The sequence below is a fragment of the Papio anubis genome, chromosome 1 (assembly GCF_008728515.1).
Source record: "Papio anubis isolate 15944 chromosome 1, Panubis1.0, whole genome shotgun sequence".
In the NCBI taxonomy this organism is placed as follows: Eukaryota; Metazoa; Chordata; class Mammalia; order Primates; family Cercopithecidae; genus Papio; species Papio anubis.
Genome location: NC_044976.1, coordinates 189,340,091 through 189,362,005, shown reverse-complemented (window position 1 = coordinate 189,362,005; position 21,915 = coordinate 189,340,091). Strand labels below are relative to the sequence as shown.

General features: G+C 38.1%; 1 long non-coding RNA gene across 1 annotated transcript; it reads right to left on the bottom strand.

Annotated features, from left to right (window-relative positions):
• Positions 1–4,274: 4,274 nt before the first annotated feature.
• Positions 4,275–18,129, bottom strand: LOC110741874. The gene is made up of 4 exons (XR_002518854.2): positions 18,015–18,129; positions 13,319–13,501; positions 6,322–6,426; positions 4,275–4,627 (listed from the first exon to the last, which is right to left on the bottom strand). It is a non-coding gene; the product is annotated as an uncharacterized LOC110741874 (long non-coding RNA).
• Between the last annotated feature and the right edge of the window lie 3,786 nt (positions 18,130–21,915).

Below are 21,915 nucleotides of genomic sequence, written 5' to 3'. Positions count from 1 at the left end.
ACACAGCTAATTGGTAAATGTCATAAGAAGAGTATTAAGTGTATAGAAATACAGAGGTGAGGGACATCAGTTTAGTTAGGGATGATAAGGATCTTGGAAGAAGAGTAGGATTTTAATAGATGGAGAGCGTGATGGAGGACCAGCTTCTCCATGTCTCATTCTGGTCTACCACCTTTACATCTGTCCTTAATACAAAGCTGACTCGAGTGATCCTTTCTTAGCACTTCTAGGTAATGGCTGGAGGTTTCCTCCAAATGCAGTAGACAAATGTGAGGCACCTTTTATAAGAACATTAGGACACTAACTCAAAGGTCACCTTCTTCCGAGGGAGTTAAAAACCATTCAAGCTGCCTGCAGCAGCTCATACTATACCACCCTCCATGTGGACAAGGAACACATGGGAATAAGGAACATAGGGAACAAGAGTGTGTGCAGGACAATGAACTGAAGAAGTTTCACTGACACATGGACATAGCCAAAGTAAGTGTTTCCAAATCATGAAACCAGAAGCAAAAACAATTCCTATAAAGGATAGTGTGATGACAGTTAGCTCAGGCCCAGGCCCTGGAGTGTGCTGTTTGGGAATCACCTTGCATACTGAAGCCTGTGTAATGTTGAAAGGGTCATATAGAAATCTGGGGGATATTTTGTGGTAAGTCCATTGATAGTAACAGAAAAGCTAGCTTTGAGGAGATAACTTTTATCCTATTAATGTTAGATTACTTTATTATTCATAAATTTGAGTTGAGATTTAGTTACATTGGAATAAAATGGGCTCTTGCAAACTTACTGAGTTACTGTAAACCAAGGCATTATCTAACATCAGGAAGAAGATACTTCAAACAACCTCTCCACTTTGCAGCAGCTATTACCCACATCTGAAAGATCATCCATTCTTCTAACGTTTGGTCACTGCAAAGCCACCCCATTACTATCACAATAATGTATATGTTATATACAGTTTCAATTCTGACTGTTGCACAGAGAAGCAAGACAGAGGAAATAATTCTCTATCAAAATCAAGTTGAAGAGTGTACAAGTTATATTTCAGTTTGATGACCTTTAAAATGACCTGATGCAAAGTCTAGCAGTTGCCAACCTGATTGGGCTTGAATAGGATGCATTCGGAGACTCAGTCCTTGCCTCCTCAGCTTCTCCAAGTGCTTGAGAAAAGGGCTAGATTTAGAAAGATGAAGAGGAAGAGGAAGAGCATGCAGGGGACATGATGGGAGCAGAGAATCGAAGGTCAGGATGTACATGATACACTAGGGAGATTGAGTGGATAGTTAAATTGGCTTAATGTCCATCAGCATGGAAAGAAATTAGGGAAGAAGAAGTTGGCCAGAAATTGATATCAAAATGACCAGCAAGCTTTTCCAAGCATCATTTTCTGCAAAGATAAAGTGATAAGGTAATAATGACAATGATAATATCATACCCAGTACTTACAAAAGCCATCTTTCAAGGGTCTCAGAGCCTGTTAAAATGCTGCATTATTCATCTTCTCAACACTTCTGTGAGGCAGGTAAAAGGAAGTATCATTATCTCCATTACGTAGGTAGTAAAACCAAGATAGAGGCAGTCAGAATCTTATTTCCACATCCCTGTAGCGAGCCAGCTGGTGTTCTTGGTCTGAAGTGCAGTCACTCCATTTAGGCTACCTTTTCTAGGGCCAATTTTCCTTGTTAATGTGTAGAGAGGGTCCCAATTTCCATTCTATGTAACTCTATAGATGTTTATCTCTTCCAGCCCTTAAAAGTGACTGAATTTAAAGCCATATCTCCACTTTGTCCCTTGGTAAGGCAAACGGGTTGTATATTTTCTTTTGATATTGCAGGTATCACTCACTGATGCCTAAAATGCAATCTTTGTGTCTAAAGGTAACAGAGTCAAATGACATATACTTTATCAAAGTGAATTTTTAGACTAATATAGGTTGATTCCATTAATCTATCAAAGTTTTTACCTTTGAATTTCATCAGTCTCTCTCTTAGTGCTGTTTCTGCCTCATCCTCCAACCCCAACACCAATAAGGCATGACACATAATCGCAGACACCAATGACCAAATCTAATGAAGGCAACAGAATGGTCCACAAGCCTTCTCAACTGAAGCTACTTCTGGCCTTTGGTTCTCCATAGCCCACTGTAACAGATTGGACCTCCTGCCCAAGTGCTTCTTGGAGACCATTTTACTTACTCTGAGGGCAAATGTGAGGGTTAACTAAAGTTTCTCCTATGTCCAGAGCTGGGTTGAATGGCAGCCCAAACTTTGACCCCTTCAGGGTCAGCTGAGCTTACCAAGAGATTCCTGGTCATATTGTACCTCTTCATGCTTCGCAAGGCCAATCGATATTCCTTTCATTGATCGAATGAAGATTTCTATTGTGCCAGGCTCATTCATGTTAAGTCAACAAGACATATAGTGTTGTGATTGGCCATGGCTTGTACTTTGCTTCGTAGGTGTGCCTGAATCAAATTATCTGTGCCTAATACCAAAAGGGCAACGTAACCTAACAGAAAGAGTGTGAACTTGAGTCCTGCAGACCTCAGTTTCCAATTCTGCTGGGCCTACTGGCTATGTAACCATGAACTCAGAACTCAATAAGTAAACTCTTTGAGACTCAGTCCACTGTTTTAGTCTTTCTCTGCAGTGCCTGGCAGAGTCTGAGACACAAGGTACATGCTCAATTAGTGCTTGTCACCTTGATTTGACTGAACCTGCCTATAGGACACAGCAGCAAGTTACAGCTTCTCCTTCCAAGCTATGTCTAGGTCAAAGCCATCAGTGAGAAAAACAGACTCTGGCCATAGGAATTGTTTCTGCAGTAGTTGAACACCAGTTGTTACTTATTTTTCTCTTCACGTTCTTACTAGACATAAAGCCTTCTCCTACCTGACAGAGCACTTTATGAAGTTGAATAAGCTTACAGCCTGCTATGACGTTGGAATGTAGGTCAAACTTCTCAGCAGAAACTCCTGAAGAATATATAAGAGCCCTGCTCCTCCCTTATGACACCTATAGTGGCTGGCATGGGAAGAAACATAAAATGGAAATAAACAGCCCATATCTGTAAAGCCTAAGGCAGAGAGAGATAGTCTCTATGAGACATGGGACAATCTGGTTATTTAGGTCGGGAGGGTAGTAGAGAAAGAGCAGCAGTGCAGGGCCCATCTTGGCCATTGCCAAGATGACAGCATGGTCCCTCCTTTCCTTGGTAGCCCTCCCAACACTTCCCTACATATATTCCAAGACCCAGACACAATGAACTACTTGACATTTCCTGAAAGTGCCTGTTTCTCCCTCCCCACCCCAGGCTTTTGTATGTGCTATTGTTCTGCCTTCTGAGAATGCTCTTCTCATGCCCGACTTTCTGCTACTCATCCTTCTGGGCTCAGGTTGGTATCAATTCCCTTCCTCTTGTAAGTCTTCTTCCTCATCAACATTGCAGACTATGTTCTTATAGTACCTTCTCCCATCCTCATATGTCACATGCAATATTGTAATTGTTAATTCACGGGGCTGTCCCCAGGATGATGTTGACAACAACAACATAGATGTCATCTACTGAGTGTTCACTATGTTCCAAGTACTATACTTTATGTCATTAATTCTCACATCAAGCTTGTGAAGTAGGATTATTATTTCCGTCATATAGATGTGGAAGATAAACTTTAGAGAGGATTTGCATATATTAACATAGTTAATAGGAGGCAGGATCAAGATTAGAACACAGATCTGTCTGACTTTAAGTCTGTTATTTTTCCCACTACATCATGAAGCCTTCCATTTGGCTGTGCACAGCTTGAGGGCAGGGACCACATCTTTCATCTCTGTAGCTCTAGCATCCAGCACCTAGTGCCTAGAATGCAGAAGCTTTTACTAGGTGCTCAACAATATGTTTGATGAATCAATGGATGAATGGCAATAAATGGCCATCTCAGCCAGATTTATCTTGGTCCTGATAATCTCAATGTATATTTCTTGGCTCTGGATATCCATTTGGGAGGATCAGTTAAGCCTGAAGTAAAAAGACAATTCAAGTGCAGCTGCAAGAGAATGTTCTGTAACTTGTTTATAAATATATGAGATATAATTTAACTGGGCTGAGTTGTTGGAAGAGAGAGCTCTATAAAGCAGGTCAAGCATCCAGTGAAGAAATGGACACAGATAAATTATTTTTACTCCCCGGAACTCCCTCAAAGGGTTTAACAAAGTTTACTATTCTGCTGAGGCAGAGCCTTAGACAAAGAGCTTGACCTTGTTTGCACAATAAACAAGTGGTCTCTAGCTAAGCCTCCCAGCTAGGCAGTTACTGTTTAGAAAACAGGTCTGGACTCAGAACTAGTTGGAAGCAGTTTCTCTGTTGGAGTGGGAGGAAAGAACAGGCTGCTTTTGATGGAAACGATATACCTGAGAAGAGGCTGTTAACCCACCCCTGGCCACAGGCTGATTAGAGGCAGTATCTGAACTAGAGTCTGGCAACTCCTCAGAATTCTCCGTGCCTACCAGGTAGTGGTTCTCATCTGTAGAGGACAGACTCCAAGGAACTAGTATCTTCTTTAAGCCTCCTTTCTGAGCAGTTACATAAGAGATTGTTTCTTCCTGTTCCTTGGGGAAAATTCTCCCTACAAAAAGAAATGCATTTGTTGATTTTTGTAGAATTTGGATTTCACATCTTAGCTGAAGTCCAGGCCTCCTTTTCAGTACTGACTTCCATTGAGATTAAGCACAAATGGGTCCTAACATAACTCGTGAAAGAGCCAGTTTCCCCCTTGCAAAATAAAAGGTGATATGTCACCTAAAACTACCCAATTTTTCTCAGGTAGAAAATATATAATGTCAGAGCATGCCAATTACCATAGTGCTTGCCTTCTATCTCTAGGTGTCTCTATTGCTGGCTATTTCCCTTGAATATCTGTGAATTTAGGTGTTACATGTTTTCTAGTCAGAATTGGGCCTAAGTGTATTTGTGGCCATGGTCTTTGTTGAAGATTACACCTTTCTTAGTGTACTAATTAATCTAATGACCCCTGAGTTGGCCATTATGTCTCTGTTGGCTTTTCTGTAATGAATTTGTGCTCTGGGACCAGAGGCAATGGCAAAACCCCAAGCTTGGAAGCTGCTTGGTAGTTGACTGGTGATCTGTAAAGAGTAGATCTTTATAGAAGATGAGTAAAATCAGGCTAGATGTGGTGGCACATGTCTGTAATCCCAGCACTTTGGGAGGCCGAGGTAGGTGGATCACCTGAGGTCAGGAGTTCGAGACCAGCCTGGCCAGCATGGTGACGCCCTGTCTCTACTAAAAAATAATAATAATAGAAAAATTAGCTGGGCATAGTGCTGGTGCCTACAGTCCCAGCAACTTGGGAGGCTGAGGCAGGAGAATCACTTGAACCCAGGGGAGGAGGTTGCAGTGAGCTGAGATGGCACCACTGTAGTCCAGCCTGGGTGACAGAGTGAGACTCCATCTCAAAAAAAAAAAAAAAAAAAAAAAAGAAGAAGAAGAAGAAGAAGATGATGATGACCAAAGCCATCTGTTTATTTACTCAATATTTATTAAATATGTAGTATGTACCAGGCAGAGTGCTATGGAGCTAAGAATATAGATACTTAAGACATTTATTTACCCTCAAGGGGAGTTATCATCTGCTGGAGAAGTTTATGGTTTTAACAGGGGGATTTTCACTTTAAAAGTCATTTGGTTCATTTTGAATCAGAATACATCCAACCACTGAGGTTGCCTACTTAGAGGATCAAATTGCTGCTGTAAATCTTGGATACAAATATATTCCTCTTAATAAAATAAGTTCACCTAAAATTTTAGGAAAATGACAAGGCAATTTCTGAGGTGCCAAATGAATACATCAGGTAAGTAAGCAAGTCTACTTCCTAGAAAGATTGCCTCCTGACTAGTAGAGTGGAGGGCTTAGCGTCTTAGTGATTTATTCCTGAATTAAAACTAGATTTTTTATATATATATATAAGTACTTTACTTTTGTAAAAGGAAAACATTACTGTTACACACTGACACCACATAGAGTAATATTGTTCCATAATACTCATTACAATAGGGTATTGTTACCTGTTACACTATGTGTGTAGAGTAACAGTGATTGGATATAAGTCTGAAGACCTGACTGCCACTATCGGAATAATTTTGTAACCACTAGCAGAATAATCTTACAGAGCCCTCTTGACCTTTTTAAACTCTAGATTTCTTTGTTTATGAAATGTGGTTATATCTAATCTACCTGCCTCATTTGATAGTATAAAGGATCAAATGAGACCTGAAAATGTAGATACTGCATTTTCTCCATACCCAGTAATCAATCCTGCAAATCCACTTCCAAAATCCCAGTTCACAGAGACTACGTTCAGAGAGAGGGAAGTGATGGGCAGGAGGCTGCACTGCTCTGGCCAATCACTGTGAGGAAAGAGAAACAAGAGGTAAATTATGTGCTTTCATTGGCTAACCATCCCGCAGAGTCTGAGTCTCAGTGGATCATTAGCCTTTATTACAACAGAAGCAGGTTTTATCAGAATCTTTGCAGCGTATTTCCCTGTTTCTGACTAGGTGTCTAACTCATGAAAGATATTGGACTTCGAAGATGAAAAAGGCAGGGGCCAGGCGCAGTGGCTCATGCCTCTAATCCCAGAACTTTGGGAGGCCAAGGCAGGCAGATCACCTGCGGTCAGGAGTTTGAGAGCAGCCTGGCCAACTTGGCGAAACCCCGTCTCTACTAAAAATAAAAAATAAAAAAATAAATAGCCGGGCGTGGTGGCACGCGCCTGTAGTCCCAGCTACTCGGGAGGCTGAGGGAGGAGAATCGCTTGAACCCAGGAGGCGGAGGTTGCAGTGAGCCAAGGAGTCACGCCACTGCACTCCAGAATGGGCAATAGAGCGAGACAACGTCTCAAAAAAAAAAAAAAAAAAAAAAAAAAAAAAAAAAAAAAAAAAAAAAAAAAAAAAAAAAAGAAAAAGAAAAAGGCAAACCTGTTTTCAAGGAATATTGCACAAAGGAGATGACCCCTTAGTGGAAGTCAGGGAGGAATAGTTCACAAAACAGACAATGGAAAAATATAGATTTTTTTTTTTTTTTTTTTTTTTTTTCCTGAGACAAGGTCTCAATCTGTTGCCCAGTCTGGAGTGTAGTGGCACAATTACAGCTTACTGCAGCCTCATCCTCCCAGGCTCAGGTGATCCTCTCACCTCAGCCCACCCTTCCCTCCCCTCACCCAACTGGGTACCTGGGACTACAGGTGCATGCCACCATGCCTGGCTAGCGATTATATTTTGTGTAGATACAGGGTTTCCCATGTTACCCAGGCTGATCTTGAACTCCTGGACTCAAGTGATCCTCCTGCCCCAGACTTGCAAAGTGCTGGGATTACAGGCATGAGCCACCACACTCAACCTATAGATCTTTATTAGTTAATTATATCAGAGTCAAGATTAATTCAAATCAAGATTAATCAAGGATAATTCAAAACATTAGAAGACATTTTTGAACAAATGCTGAAAAACTACTCTGATCACCTGATGAGATGCATCAGACCTCATTTCTTACAGAGCTAAACAACAGATCTCCCAGAAAAATGGAGTTCCTTGTCTGATTTGGGGATGGCTTGGATCTCATCCTCACACTTTCTCAAATGTGAAGTTTCTCATGTTCAGATTTTAAGAATCCTTAAGGAGACAATAATCAAAGTTGCAATGAGACATGAAGAAGAAATAAAATTATAGAAAGAACTCTGGAAAATAGAAACAGCTGGACAACTTCAGGGGAATTTGTAATGAAAGAAGGATGGCAGATCATGATGTGGACTCAAGAAATTAGCTATGTACAGTATTCATTTTGCAGCAATTATGTTACTAATTACTATACTATAAAAGTAGTCTAATGATTATAAAAAGCTAACATTTAGATGCATGTTAAATTGCTGATAAATGTTTTATCAAATTTAAATCTTCCTTTATAATGTCTAATTATAATTTGGCCCAAAACTAAGTGTGATAATATTGAATACTGAATGGATGAAGACTTGTCCTTGACCTTCTTCTATCGCCCCTTACAGTCCTTTACTCCACTGCATCTTTGGACACCACACAAGACCTGACTTTCTTGGTGAGAACCCCGTGGTCCAAACCTCTCCCCACACAATACACTTCATTAGCACTTGGGTTCTAGATCCAGCTACTCAATGGCCCTGCTCTCCACAGAGGAAAAGAGCCAATAAATTAACTGCATAAAACTCCCATTAAAGAAGAAAATAGAACTAGTCAAGAACACAGAAGAATTTAGAGGGCTAAGAAGAGAATGAGAAAAGTCAAAGAAGGGGTGAGATTCAAAAAGGAGATGGTAATTTACTAGGCCAAATGCTGAAGAGTAATGTTGAACAACTGAGGAGTTAGGTTAATTAGAAATGTTGAGCTAAGAAGAATGAGAGGAGAAAAGAAAGAGTGCAATACATAGAGAAAAAAGGCAGCTAGTAAAGAAATGGAGATGGGGTTATAATAATAATGATGATAATGACAGCTAATGTTTATTGGAGAGGTTTAGTTGTGTGTCCAGTATTCCACTGAACACTCGGCATGCAGGTATATTATTATCCCCGTCTTAAAGATGAGCAAATCACAACACAGACTGAATAGTAACCTACACAAGTTGATTTACAACATTACATTCCTGATAATCTGGAACTGATGAAGTTCAAATTCAAATTCAGGTTTGTGCAACAGTTTTGACTACTAGGTTATTGTGCCTCTCTTTCTTTTTAGAGATTTATTTAAGTCAGAGGAAAAAATAGTTTTATCTTTACCTTACGAGAAAAATGAAGTTAGGGTGACATTTTTAGATTAAGACAGGAAAGATAAAATAATACATGTGACCAGATGGGAAGACAGCAGTAGAGATGGAGATTGAAGATACAAAAAGACAAGTTCTAATTGATGGGAACTTGGAAATTATGGGACAAAATTTCCCACGAAACCAAAAAGGGAAAGATTACAAACACAGTTGGGTAAGTTAACTTGAGACATAAGAAAAGCAAGAAAATAATCACTGGGCTTGATGAGTAGGAAATAATGTTGTTTGAAACAGCTTTATAACTTAGATTTCACAGAGGAAGTCTGTTGTTAACAAATATCCAGTTATTCCTTTTATGAGTTATGCATCCTGTCAAGTAAAGTCAACAAAAGCATTGCTTGTCATTTCTAATTATTTTCTAGAAACTGATTAAATAGTAAAAAACAATTTATCTGTCACTACTCTATTATGTGAAATATTATGTTGCTCCTTTCATCTGAGAAATTATATGCTTCTGTCATCTCTGAATAGTTAGGGCATGTAAATTGGAACTCGTTTGATTCCAAAGGTCAGAAGCTCAACTTGAACTCGCTTAGGCAAAAAAGGATTGCCTTGTCTCACAAAGTCAAACCCCAGAAAGCACAGGGAATGTCCAGTCTCAAGAAAACTGGTGATGGTCTGAAACAAATAATAAAAATCTACTACCTAAGTGTAGTCGCTTCTTTCACAGATGCGAAAAGTGAAACACAAAGGCATTAGAAAATTGACTCCAATCTTTGTGAGTTAGAAGCAATAGTAGATATAGATCCTTTTACCAATGTCCATGTTAAGTTATTCTAACTATCGTGTTAAAAACTGGAGTTAGCTTTGGTTTTAATTAGTTCTCCGGTTTTATTTTTCATAAACAAATAGCAGTATGTGATTAGGTGTTCACATTTCTGGGTACAGTCTTAAGGGTATGTCTGGGTATTTCTAGGTACATCCTCAGGAGTACTTCTGGTTATTTCTGGATATATCCTCAAGAGTCAGCTTCCCTCTACTTCCCATAAAGTACTAGGAAAATACTCATAATAAATTTATCTTGGCCAGCAAGACTCTTCTTGCTACAGGCCTGTCTTCATCTGGATTAGCCATGGTGATCTCAGTGAGAACCCCGCCTACAGAGTCACAATGAGTGAGCTGAGGAATAGGAAACTTCAGCTCCACCTCGTCTGCTGACACAAGCTTTTGTGCTATCATTTCATCTTTCATGGCTGATTTAAGGGAGGACTTGCTTCCTCTCCAGCCCTGAGGAAGAATATAGACATTTAGACATTCTAAAACATAGACATCATATGTTTAAGTTATATCCCACAACTTTAAATATTCTAAAGGTATTGTCATAGTTCACACAGCTTAAGGATATTTTTCTCCTCGTTAATGAAAGGAGTTTGCAAAAGTAATTAGTGAATAGTTAGAAGTAAAGCAGAATGTAAGGACACTATCATTATAAGTAGAATTTTGGAAATACGTGTACAAGGAAGGAAGGAAATATAGACTTAAAGAATTATATTTATGTCTAATTTATTGTGTGCAGATCTTAGCCAGGGATACAGAAAAGATTAGATTCATTACTGAGAAAAAGTCATACAAGGGAACTTTACTATTGATCTCCAGATTAATAGAACACAACACACCAAACATATTCTTCAACCACCTGAATTGCTTTAAGGACTAAAAATAGTCCTAATGGATGTTTTTCAAGCATTTCATGTTCTCTTCTACTCCATTGATTCAGATTCACGTTCAACTGATTCTGAACATTTAGTGAACATCCAGATTCAATATTTACTAAATGACTACTTGGTACTGGGCACTTTGCTAGATACTGCTGTTACCTCATTCAATTCTCACTTCAACTCCAGAGGAGTCTCATTATTCTCAGTTTGAAATTGCCATTGCAAAATTATAACTGAGACAGTGAAAGAGATCTGAACTTATCAATTTCATCTTGCTTCTAACCTCCAAGCTGTCCTTGTTCATTCCTGGGTGTACGCTGAACTAATTTTGGGAGAAACTTATTTTATAGTTTGAGACAAAGATGATAACAGCCCTTTCTCAAAACAAACCCCCTTCTTGCCTGGGGACCAGAGTGCCTTTGCAGGGATAACAAGTTAGTCAAAAGATTAGAAATTATGGTTTAGGAGTCATGCAGTGGGAGACTACAAGATTCTGACCCTTCCCAAATTTCTCCTGGGGATAAAAATCACTATTGTAAAGCCTGAAACCAATGCTGGAGATATTTTGCCGACCCTGCACTTGATGGATAAACTGGCTCCATCAAGTGCACCACCCAGATGGATAAACTGTCTCATCTGATTGGGGAACCCACTGGCTTCCCCCTACCCACCAAGCTGTCCTTAACAACTCAGATCCCTGAATGCTCAGGGAGACTGATCTGAGTAATAGTAAAACTCTGGTCTCCTGCACATTTGGCTCTGTGTGAATTAGTCTTTCTCTATTGCAATTCCCGTCATGAAAAATTAGCTCTGTCTAGGCAGCAGGCAAGGTGAACACATTGGGTGATTACAATTTTACAGAGTCTTAGAGAAATTAAGAATCTAACCTAAGGTCACATAAGTGGTGAATGGGATTCTGGAGTTCTGGCATTCTAGTTCAGGTTTTTTCTGATACCATACTTTGTGTCTCTTCCACTGACTGCACTGTCTTCATTTTATCAGAGTCAAATGAGCAGCAGTGACATTCAGATACTAAAGAGCAGTGGGAGAAAAATACTCTTTCTTTGTTAATTTTAGTTTTATGAACAAACATTAAGTAGTCTGCATAGAAACAATAGATAATAAAGTCACCTATAATTTCAGTAGTCATTAGGCATGACATAAAACCGTCTGTTCTTTCCCATGTCAATGCATGTGTGTGTATGTGATTTTTGTAGTGTAAGCAAGTTTTCTGTGTTGCAGAAAGGTGTGAAGGCTGAAACACAGCAGGTTTGAATTGCAGAGTGTATAAGTGTGGGCTATCTCCCTTCCCCCAGAATTTTATTTACTCATCAAAAGCCCTAGCTAGCATGAGTTTGAAGACAGCTGTGTCTTTGAAGAAGCTCCAACATACACTGACAATATCAGAGCATCACATAGCCATATGGATCCTAAAGATAAGTGTTCTTTCTACACAGCCTGTCCTAATCGATATGCTATTTGCCAAATCCACATGAAATGTCCTTTGGCAAATACAAAATTATTTTAGGGAAACGTTGGATGGACACATGTTGGTATTTTTAACTCTAAAATAGAAGTATCAAGTGAAGTATTAAACAGGAAAAATCAACTATCCTTAAACACATCTCCCTAATAATAAAGTTAATTTCATTTTTTGTGTATTCTCTTCCTGGGAACATCGCTGTTGTTAGAGTGCATCACTTTGACTCACATGGTCTCTTCTTATAAATGACACTTTGTGAGAGTTGCAGTGGCTGATCTTATGGTTTATTTTGTCAGACTGTGGCCCTTGGCAGTACAATTGCACAGTGTTTGTCCTTTTATGCAATCCCTGATAGTGCTTGGATGTTCAAACAAATATGCTAATAATAATGCCAACATGCTAAGGAGGAACTATTTCTCTCTATCCCCGGCTTTCACCAGTCATTTCTGGTGCAAAAGGAAGAACCCAGGGACTGCTTCCTGATTACGTATTTGCAGTGTCTTAAGCAACTGCAACAGGAAGGCATGAGACTAGGCCCTATTTCCTATAATATGTTATGTTTATCGCTCCAGTGCTCCTATCATAATCCAGCTTTTAGCTTTTTACATTTTTAAATAAATCCCTCTTTTTTAAGAAAAAAGAAAAAATGCCGGATGCGGTGGCTGACGCCTGTAATCCCAGCACTTTGAGAAGCTGAGGCGGGTAGATCACGAAATCAGGAGTTGGAGACCAGCCTGACCAACATAGTGAAATCCCATCTCTACTAAAAATATAAAAATTAGCTGGGCGTGGTGGCATATGCCTGTAATCCCAGCTACTCAGGAGGCTGAGGCAGGATAATAGCTTGAACCTGGAAGGCGGAGGTTGCAGTGAGCCGAGATCATGCTCACTCCAGCCTGGGTAACAGAGCAAGATTCCGTCTAAATAAAATAAAATGTCACATCAAAAACTATATATCTACTGCTGCCTGCAAAAGCAATGAAAAACAAAAAAGACATAGTAGTATCTCTTCCCCTGTTCATTAGGCTTCCTTCTACTATAGACCAATCTTTCGAAGATTGTTTTTCTCAGAATATGCAGGGAAACAGAGTAATGGCTTCATGAGGGTCTCCATGATAAATACAAAGCTAGAGGGCTTGCCATGTTCTTTATTCACTTCCTCTTCTCATTGCCCCAGCTCCCTCCATTACTCCTCTTTTTGTCTCTCCCTATTCATTGGTCATATTCTTCCTCCTTCCCTCTCTCCCTATATCAATTTATCTGGACAGGTTTTTAATGTTGTAAGGATATTAAAGAAATAATACCTACATGTTCTGATGACCTCAGAAGGTTCTTTTGAGTTTTCTGGTTCTCTGGTGACCAATTTTTCTCATTCAGTAGGCAAATTAGTTCTCCAGCACAGTAATTATCCGTTGGGCTTCAGGAGGTGAGAGATTCAGTCAGTGATTTTTTTTTCCAAGATTAAGGTTGAGAATATGTAGTGGCTTCTTGCTGGAAGGAAATATAAACAACTTGGACAATTCCATCCTTGGACAAGTAAAAGAGCAGCACACATGCATATGTGTGCATGTGTATGTCTGTGTGTGTGTGTGTGTGTGTGTGTCAGAAGGGATGGTGGTGGTGGGTGATCTTAACAGGGCATTTAAGGTCTTCTGTAATCTTTCCCAAACTACCTTTTCACTTTTTTTTCACTTTTGCCTCCTATAACTCCCTGATATATATATGTGTATATATAATATATGTGTGTGTATATATACACATATATGGGGCCTATATATACACATGTCTATATGTATATACACACATGTATGTGTGTGTATATGCACACATGTATGTGTATATATGGGGCCTATATATGTGTATATATATGGGGCCTATATACATATATGTGTATATATATGTGTGTATATATGTGTATGTATGTACATATGTATATATGTGTGTGTGTATATATATACACATACACACACACACATACACACATAGCCTTGTCTCAAGGTAAATTGAACATCCTTCTTTTCCTTTAGTAAATGGGACATTGTTTACATGTCTTGGTTTGTATTCCCTTCCCACTGCCTGGAAAGTGCCACCCCATCCCTTAAACTTAATAGGCATACACACATGCCTCCTCTGCCAGTGAAAATGGATCTATGTTTTGAGGCCCAGTCCTAGGTGCATCTCTCCCTTTAGCTTCCTTGAGCAGCTCAGCTTACTCCATCCCGCTCTTTCTCCTCTGAACACCTGTTACGCTTATCCTGTGTCAGGTGAGAGTTAATCTCCATAATGAAAACAAACTGGCTCTGAAACCAAATGTGATGCTCTCGACAAAACTCACCAGACTTTGAAAAAGTGTGTGATGTGTTTGCACACATGCGCGTGTGTGTGTCTTGGTGAAGAAGCTGAAGGCAAGCAGATACATGGCTGAGAGAGTCTGGAGAAGAGGTGATGAATACAGAGAGAATAGATAGAGAAAAGTGATGAAAATAAAATGTCACCTTCCAGTATTGATCATGTATCTTACAGAAACCCGTTTTCACTAGTCTTCTCACATGCTAGATATCCCTCACTCTACTTCGGCTTTCATCCTACAGTTGTTAGTCTTATAAATGCCAGAAATGCACCAAGACCTCTCCAACTCTAATTTCGTATTTTTAAACTATCTTCTTAATTTGGAGAGACCACTCACTACACACATAAACAGGCACATACAGGTTCTACACTCAAAATACCAACATGTTCAGGAAATTGCATTTAACTTAATAAATGCTGCTACTTTGGGCTCCAGCCGTATCCTCTTGACCAAAACAAAAAACTGAATAGCTTATGTTGTTCTCCCTTTGACTTTCCAGGCTTTTCCTGAAAATCCTAGCTTCTTCATATTAGAACAGTTCCAGACAGTTCCTGTGTCATCCTGCAGTCTGCACATACACTGAAGACTTCAACACAACAAACAAACCCCAAGTTCTTTATTTCTTTTTTTACCTTCGTTTTCTAATACTTTATATATATATCCCTAGACTGTAGTAATTATATACTCTGTAAGCAACAGGAATGTGAAAAAGCCATTTGAGGACCCAATTTTGCTTCTATAACAAAGACATGTTTGTGATTAGATAGTGGAAAAATTGTAGACCTTACAATACTTTTTCCAGATGAAATCCTAAAGGTATTCATGTTATATATTCATATTTATATATATTCATGTCCACACATGTCAAATTTATGATTATTGATAACTTGTGGTTTTCAGATTAAAGAACTTTGAAATTAACATTGAAAGTATAACATTATATTAAAAATTACAGATAATACTTTTAATAAAATGATAAAACCTTCCTTCCCTTTTTTTCTTTCCTTTCCAATTTTCCTTTTCTTCAACAAATATTTAGTATCTGCTACACAGGTGTTTGATGCTGTAGGGCCTGATGAACCACAGCGTTTTAGGCTCAGAGCTATTTTAGATGGCAGAGACAGACCCCCTGCTTCAGAATACCATGTATTTGTTTCAAGTTACTTTCCCACTAGAGAAAGAAACATTCCACCTTCATTATTGAAATGGCTTAGCTTATAGCCTGGGGCTGGCTTATTTATTTTATTAATGTTCTGACCAAGACCAGAAAGCTCTGCTAAGAGAATCTCTGCCTCAATGAGGTTTTCACTCTAGGTTATATATTGTGAATACAGATATAAAGCCATTACTTGGGTGTGAATGGATAAAACAGAGTCGACAGAGTGAGCTTGGAAAAAGAGCAGAGAAAGGAGAAATGTGAGTTCATTAAGGGAGGGAGGATTGGTGGAAAGAGCTTCTGTATACTCTTCCTTTGCCATGTGGAATCTTGAGTGATAGCAGTTGGATCTTGATAGATGGAAGCCAGAATGATCTCTAAGCAATAACATAATGAAAAAGTTGTGCCGACATAATTATCATTTACTTTCAGCCTCATCAATACTTCACAATTTAATTTGTTTCAACTCAATAAACATGTATTTTAAATGTATTATAGACCTCTTTTGGGTCTGTGAGAAACAGGTAAAAAAAATGAGAAACTGGCTTCAGAGAGTTTACTTGATGGGTGAGGGAGTCACAGCAGACTAATTACATAGATATCATTATTGTTTGAAATATCAGATGTTATCATTCCCAGAATAATATATACAACATGTCTTACTGTTTCACCCTAAAATGGAAATGCGAGCTGCCAGTTAATGAGTGGTGATACAACTAGAACACTGAATGAAATTAGAATAGAAATAATGTTTACCTACTTTTTCTTCAATCACATTTTGAGTACAGTACATTGGAAATGTTTTATTTCCTTTTGTAAAAATAATGGCTCTAGGAGCCTGGGAAAGAATGTTCTAGAGCAGTTTCCAAACTTATCTGACAGTAAAAGCTACCTACTAAGTACAGATTTCAGGGTACTTCTGGAGATGCTGGTTCTGAGGTTCTAGGGTAAGCTGAAGAAACTATACTTTTACAGGAGATTCTATCTTAAGGAAAATTGGGGAAATTGCTATTTAGGAGAAATTACAACTGACCAAAGAAGAATGAAAACACAAAGAACTATTTGCATGAGTAAAAAAAAAAAAAGAAAAAAAAAACACCTCCTAGATGCCTTATGTACATTATACAAATTGTACCTACATTGGCAACATTGCAGATAAATACAATATAAAAATAATTCAAAATATTCTGTCCATTTATCAAGATATTTCCAGCCAATGTAAGTCTCTCATTGAAAAGCAGATAGAGTTCATTGCAATTATGCAAATATATGCATCATATTACAATTTTAAGCTGATAAGTAAGCTCTGGAAAAAATAAAAGTGAAAACATTCGGCCAGGCAGGTGGCTTATGCCTGTAATTCCAGAACTTTGGGAAGCCGAGGTGAGCAGATCACTTGAGCCCAGGAGTTCGAGATGAGTCTTGGCAACATAGTGAGAGCCTCATCTCTACAAAAAAAAATTTCAAAAATTAGCTGGGCATGGTGGTTTGCACCTGTAGTCCCAGCTACTTGGGAGGCTAAGGTGGGAGGATCAATCGAGCCAAGGAGATGGAAGCTGCAGTGAGCCGTGATCATGCCACTGAACTCCAACCTGTGCAACAGAGCGAGACCCTGTCTCTAAAAATCAAAATACATACAATGCTTAAAATTAACCAAAATTATTTTAAACTTAATCCAGGATTCTAAATTCTACTTAGAGTTATCAAAAATCTTTTTTTAAAGCTCATTTCTATTCTTTAATAATAAGCATTTTCTTTTTCTTTTAAACATCTTGGAGTATAGATTTTCTTTTCAGTTTTGGAGGATGGGACTAGAACTACTGATAGTCCTAATAAAGGCCAAATGTTTCTGAAAACTCAGATTTTAATGTTCTAGCTCATACGTAATATAATGAGGATTGTATTGTTTACTTGTAGGGTTTTTTTTTTTCTAGTTTTGGTTTTAAAGAATACACATAAAGGCTCAAATTCTGTGTTTAGAAGGTGCTCCAGAAATTTAAATTTCCCACTTCTTGAATCATTGTCATCATCATCATCATCATTCTCATAGTTAGACTTCGTTAATTGCCTCCTTTGTGCCAGGGATAATGCAAAGTCTGTGGGTGATGTGGAGATGTTTCCATTCTCCCAGGGAAGGATCTACTAACTAGAGTGTAAGTTACAATGTGATAATCCATACTATGGAAGTTCACAGAGGGGAGGGATTGCAATGGAGGGCTCTGCAAGAGGGAAAGACCCTTTGGAGAAAGTGGCTTCTGAGCTGCCCTTCAAAAACTTTAAATAAAAATGCTTTACTCTCAACAGTTGCTAACCTTCCCTAGAAGCATCGCTGTTACTCTTCATTAATTATTTGGTGATGTGGAATGATTAATGTTTAATGCTGTCTTATGGAACAGATTTTCCCAAGGTTCAATTAAATTGTTTGACTCATTTAAGTGTAACTAAATGAAAGTTGTGTAACCGAAAGAAACTGCAAAGACTCCTCAATATCCATTTACCTTGAATATCATTTCATGCAGATCCATTTACAGACTGACACACTCTAATATCACATCACCTCCCTGTGCAAAATGAAGAGAAGAAATTATTTGATCCATATAATGATCTTTACAATTCAGGCCTCAAACCAGGATAATGTCCGAATAACTGTGGTAAAGTAAGTTTTCCTTAATTATCTAGCTAAATGCTTAACTTTATAGAATCAATAGATCGTTATAAAATACACACATAAATAACAGAGAAAAGAAGAAAATGCAAGGCAAGGAAAAGAATTTATTTTGTACATTAAATAGTTCTGAAAGCAGGTACTACAGGGAGCATTCTAGTATACTTTTATATTCTAAAATAGAAAAATAATCCATAGGAAAATATTCATCCTTTGCTTCACGTCTCTATTTCTTTTTCAAAAAGTCAAATATTATTTTCTTGCATTCCCTTTAGATTTTGATGTCTAGCGACTGAACAGAAGAATTGCAAAATCTATACATTATAATAAATAATTTTCTTTGTTCCATATATTCAGTAATAGAAGTATAGATGAATGCAATAGAAAAAAGTATTAAAAATACAGACTCATTTGACCACAAATCACAAACATCATGATAACCATAGCATCTTAAATTTAAAAAAATTCAGTTATATGCATACGCAAGAATCATATAATTCTAAAAAGATTTGTTATGAAAAAAAGCAGTTCCCTATCACCTCCTTCTATTTATCCCTGTTTAAAAAGCAACTGCTTTCACCTCTTACTAGCCAACTATTTTGATATTTACCTCCATGTCCTAAATAATGTGTTGTTATTCTGTTGTTGCAGTTTTTAATTTTAGGCATTATTGACATTCTGCTATGGAAGTTGAGATTTTGCTTTTTTTCCTTTTCTCTGACCAATAACCCCAACCAGAGACTTACAATCTTTCCTATCTCCTCATCTTCCTGATTATGATTTTACATAATGATTTTGATTAATTTTCAGTGTATATTATTATGACTATTACATAAATACCATTCACAGATGAACTTTTCCTGCATAGCTCTCTTTTCTAAATTGTTTTTGTTTTTTCTTAGTTTTCTAAGTGCTTGCTGCTAAGGTCTGAATGTTTGTCTTCCCCCAAATTTGTATGTCAAAATTTTACCCTTCAAGGTGGTAGTATTTGGGGGTGGGGTCTTTGGGAGGTGATTACATCATGAGCTCAAATCCCTCACAAGTGGGGTTAGTATCCTTATAAAAAAGACCCAAGCCCAAGAGAGACTTTTCACCCCTTCCAGCCTATAACAACACAGCAAGAAAGTCCTGTCTATGCATGAGAAAGTGGGCTCTCACACACTAGTGAGATATTAGACTGGCGCCTTGATCTTAGACCTCCCAGCCTCCAGAACTGTAAGAAATAATTATCTGTTGTTTATAATCTACCCAGTTTATGGTATTTTATTATAGCAACCTAAACAGACTGAGACAGTATTTCTCATGAATTTTAGTAACTTTCCGCAATTCTGTACATTAGCCCTCAAGATGCTCAGATGCAGTAGGTATTCTATTGATGTGATTTTCCTGAAGAGGTCTCTCCCAGTGTCTCCCACTGCTGCAATCAGGCTGCCTCCTATGCCTTTAATCTCACTGCCAGCTGGACTTGGTGCTGCTATTTCCTGAATGAGCTTTTTGGGGATTCTGTATGACACATTGAATCAATTTTGCCATTTCTCATTGCTAAATTAAGGTTCAATTTTCTCATGTCTGTTGTGTTGAGGTTGACCACAGTATTTATTGTTCAAACCAAAACATATTTGAAAGTACTGGGGCTCAGGAAATGATACCCTAAAGTATGAAGCCTTGGCATGCTGAGCACTTTGAACCAAAGGAGATTGGAAGGACTCAGAAGCAAAGTCTCTCTGTGCTCTCCTGTCTCTTGCCTCTCCTTCCCTGAGGCAGGTCACGAAAACTAGAGCTCCTCTTCCCCAAAACTAGTCATAAAACCCGGAAATACTACTCTAATCTTCTCCTGCTTTTTTGTGTAGCAGCTGGCCATAAAGAAGTTATCTGACCTACCAAGTCTGATAGTAGATTGTAGGTCTACCATGTCTGATTGTAGATTATAAGACTATCATTCTAAAAGAGGTCATGCCCTATACCCACAAGGAAGAAATGCTACACAGAGAGGCCAAGAAGAATCTGAACAGACAGTCCTTGTTGGGGTTTTCCCTCTCAGCCTATTATCATTAGACATGATCGTACCATTAGACAATATCTATTATCATTGTCATACCCTTTTTGTCCAGTTACATTTCTATATGGCTGTCCATTCTTCATTTAATCTAATCATAAAAATGGACAGTTTTACCTAGGTCTTTGTGTGTTCATTTCTGAAGTTTCCTGTGTCAAGTAAAACTTTTTGATTAAGTAAATGTGTTATGCTTCTCCTTTGTTAACCAGTCTTTTGTTATAGGAGTGTCAGCTGTGACTCTTATGATGGGTAAAAATATCACATCTTTTCCACTCCTACAAAAGTAAAAGTTGGTACTATTATAAATTATGTCAGGATTATTAAAGGTGATAAACTAGGCTTGTCAGATCAGCATATCATGATGTTAGGAAGCGTTTCTTACTTATCTGCTTTCCAGCTTCAAGGTTTTTTTCTTATGACCCTCTCACCTGATCTCCCATCCTTGCAGCCTAGGTATTAACAAACAAACAAACAGACTCTTTTCTGTTGTTTTATGGGGTTTTGTGAGTAAAAGTAATTGTATGTGTGCAATGAATATATTATCTTTACCCCAATTTAATTATCTTGAACTTTGATCACTTTGTATTTGTACCACATTTTGTTATTTTAATGTTCTTGAACACCTTGTTTCATAGAAAATAATATCTCTAATGCTTGTTAAAAAAATCCCCACAGTACCTATAGTGAAGTATTTTATGTGTTTAAAAAATACCTGTTTATTTTATTTGATTAGAGCTCACTTTCACTATTTCAAACACAGAATACCAAATAAGTGTCAAGTAAATTAAAATGAGAAGGCATATAAGGGTTTTAAAATAGTTTTAAATTGGATTCTAGTGCTTACTGTTCCCTATACCTGAAATACCTTCTCTTCATATCTCTGTGAATATCATACTCATTTTTAAAGAACCACATCAAATCTGCCTCTTTTAAATCTTTGATAATTTCCTCACAAAAATAATAATTTCCTTTTCCTCTAAAATCTTGTGACACTCGCAATTCACATTATTTGAGGCATTTATTCCATGCATCTTATGTATTTCATTTCCCTTAGTGCAGTGGCTTTCACATTATTTTGACTGCAACTCACTTTAAGACATCTATTTGGCAGGGCTCAGTGGCTCACTCCTGCAATCCCAGCACTTCGGGAGGTGGAGGCTGGCAGATCACTTGAGGTCAGGAGTTTAAGACCAGCCTGGCCAACATGGCAAAAACCCATCTCTACTAAAAATACAAAAATTAGCCAGGTATGGTGATGTGCACCTGTAATCTCAGCTACTCTGGAGGCTGAGGCAGGAGAATCACTTGAACCTGAGAGGCAGAGGTTGCAGTGAGCCGAGATCGTGCCACTGCACTCCATCCAGCCTGCATGACAGAGCAAGAATCTGTCTCAAAACAAAACAAAAAAACAAACAAAAAAACGCAGACATATATTTTATATTGCAACCTAGTATGTATATATGTATATAACTGTACACACACACACGTATACACACATCACATATATTACTGAAATAAGAGTGCCTCACAAAAATATTTCCTCTTGCTGAGACACACTCTGATATTTTCTAAATTATTGTATTTTATTTTTTAAAAAGTGCTGCTGGATTCCCTCAAGATTTATTTCTTGACTCTCTAATGAATTGTGACCCCACAGTTTAAAAAACATTGCTCTTTT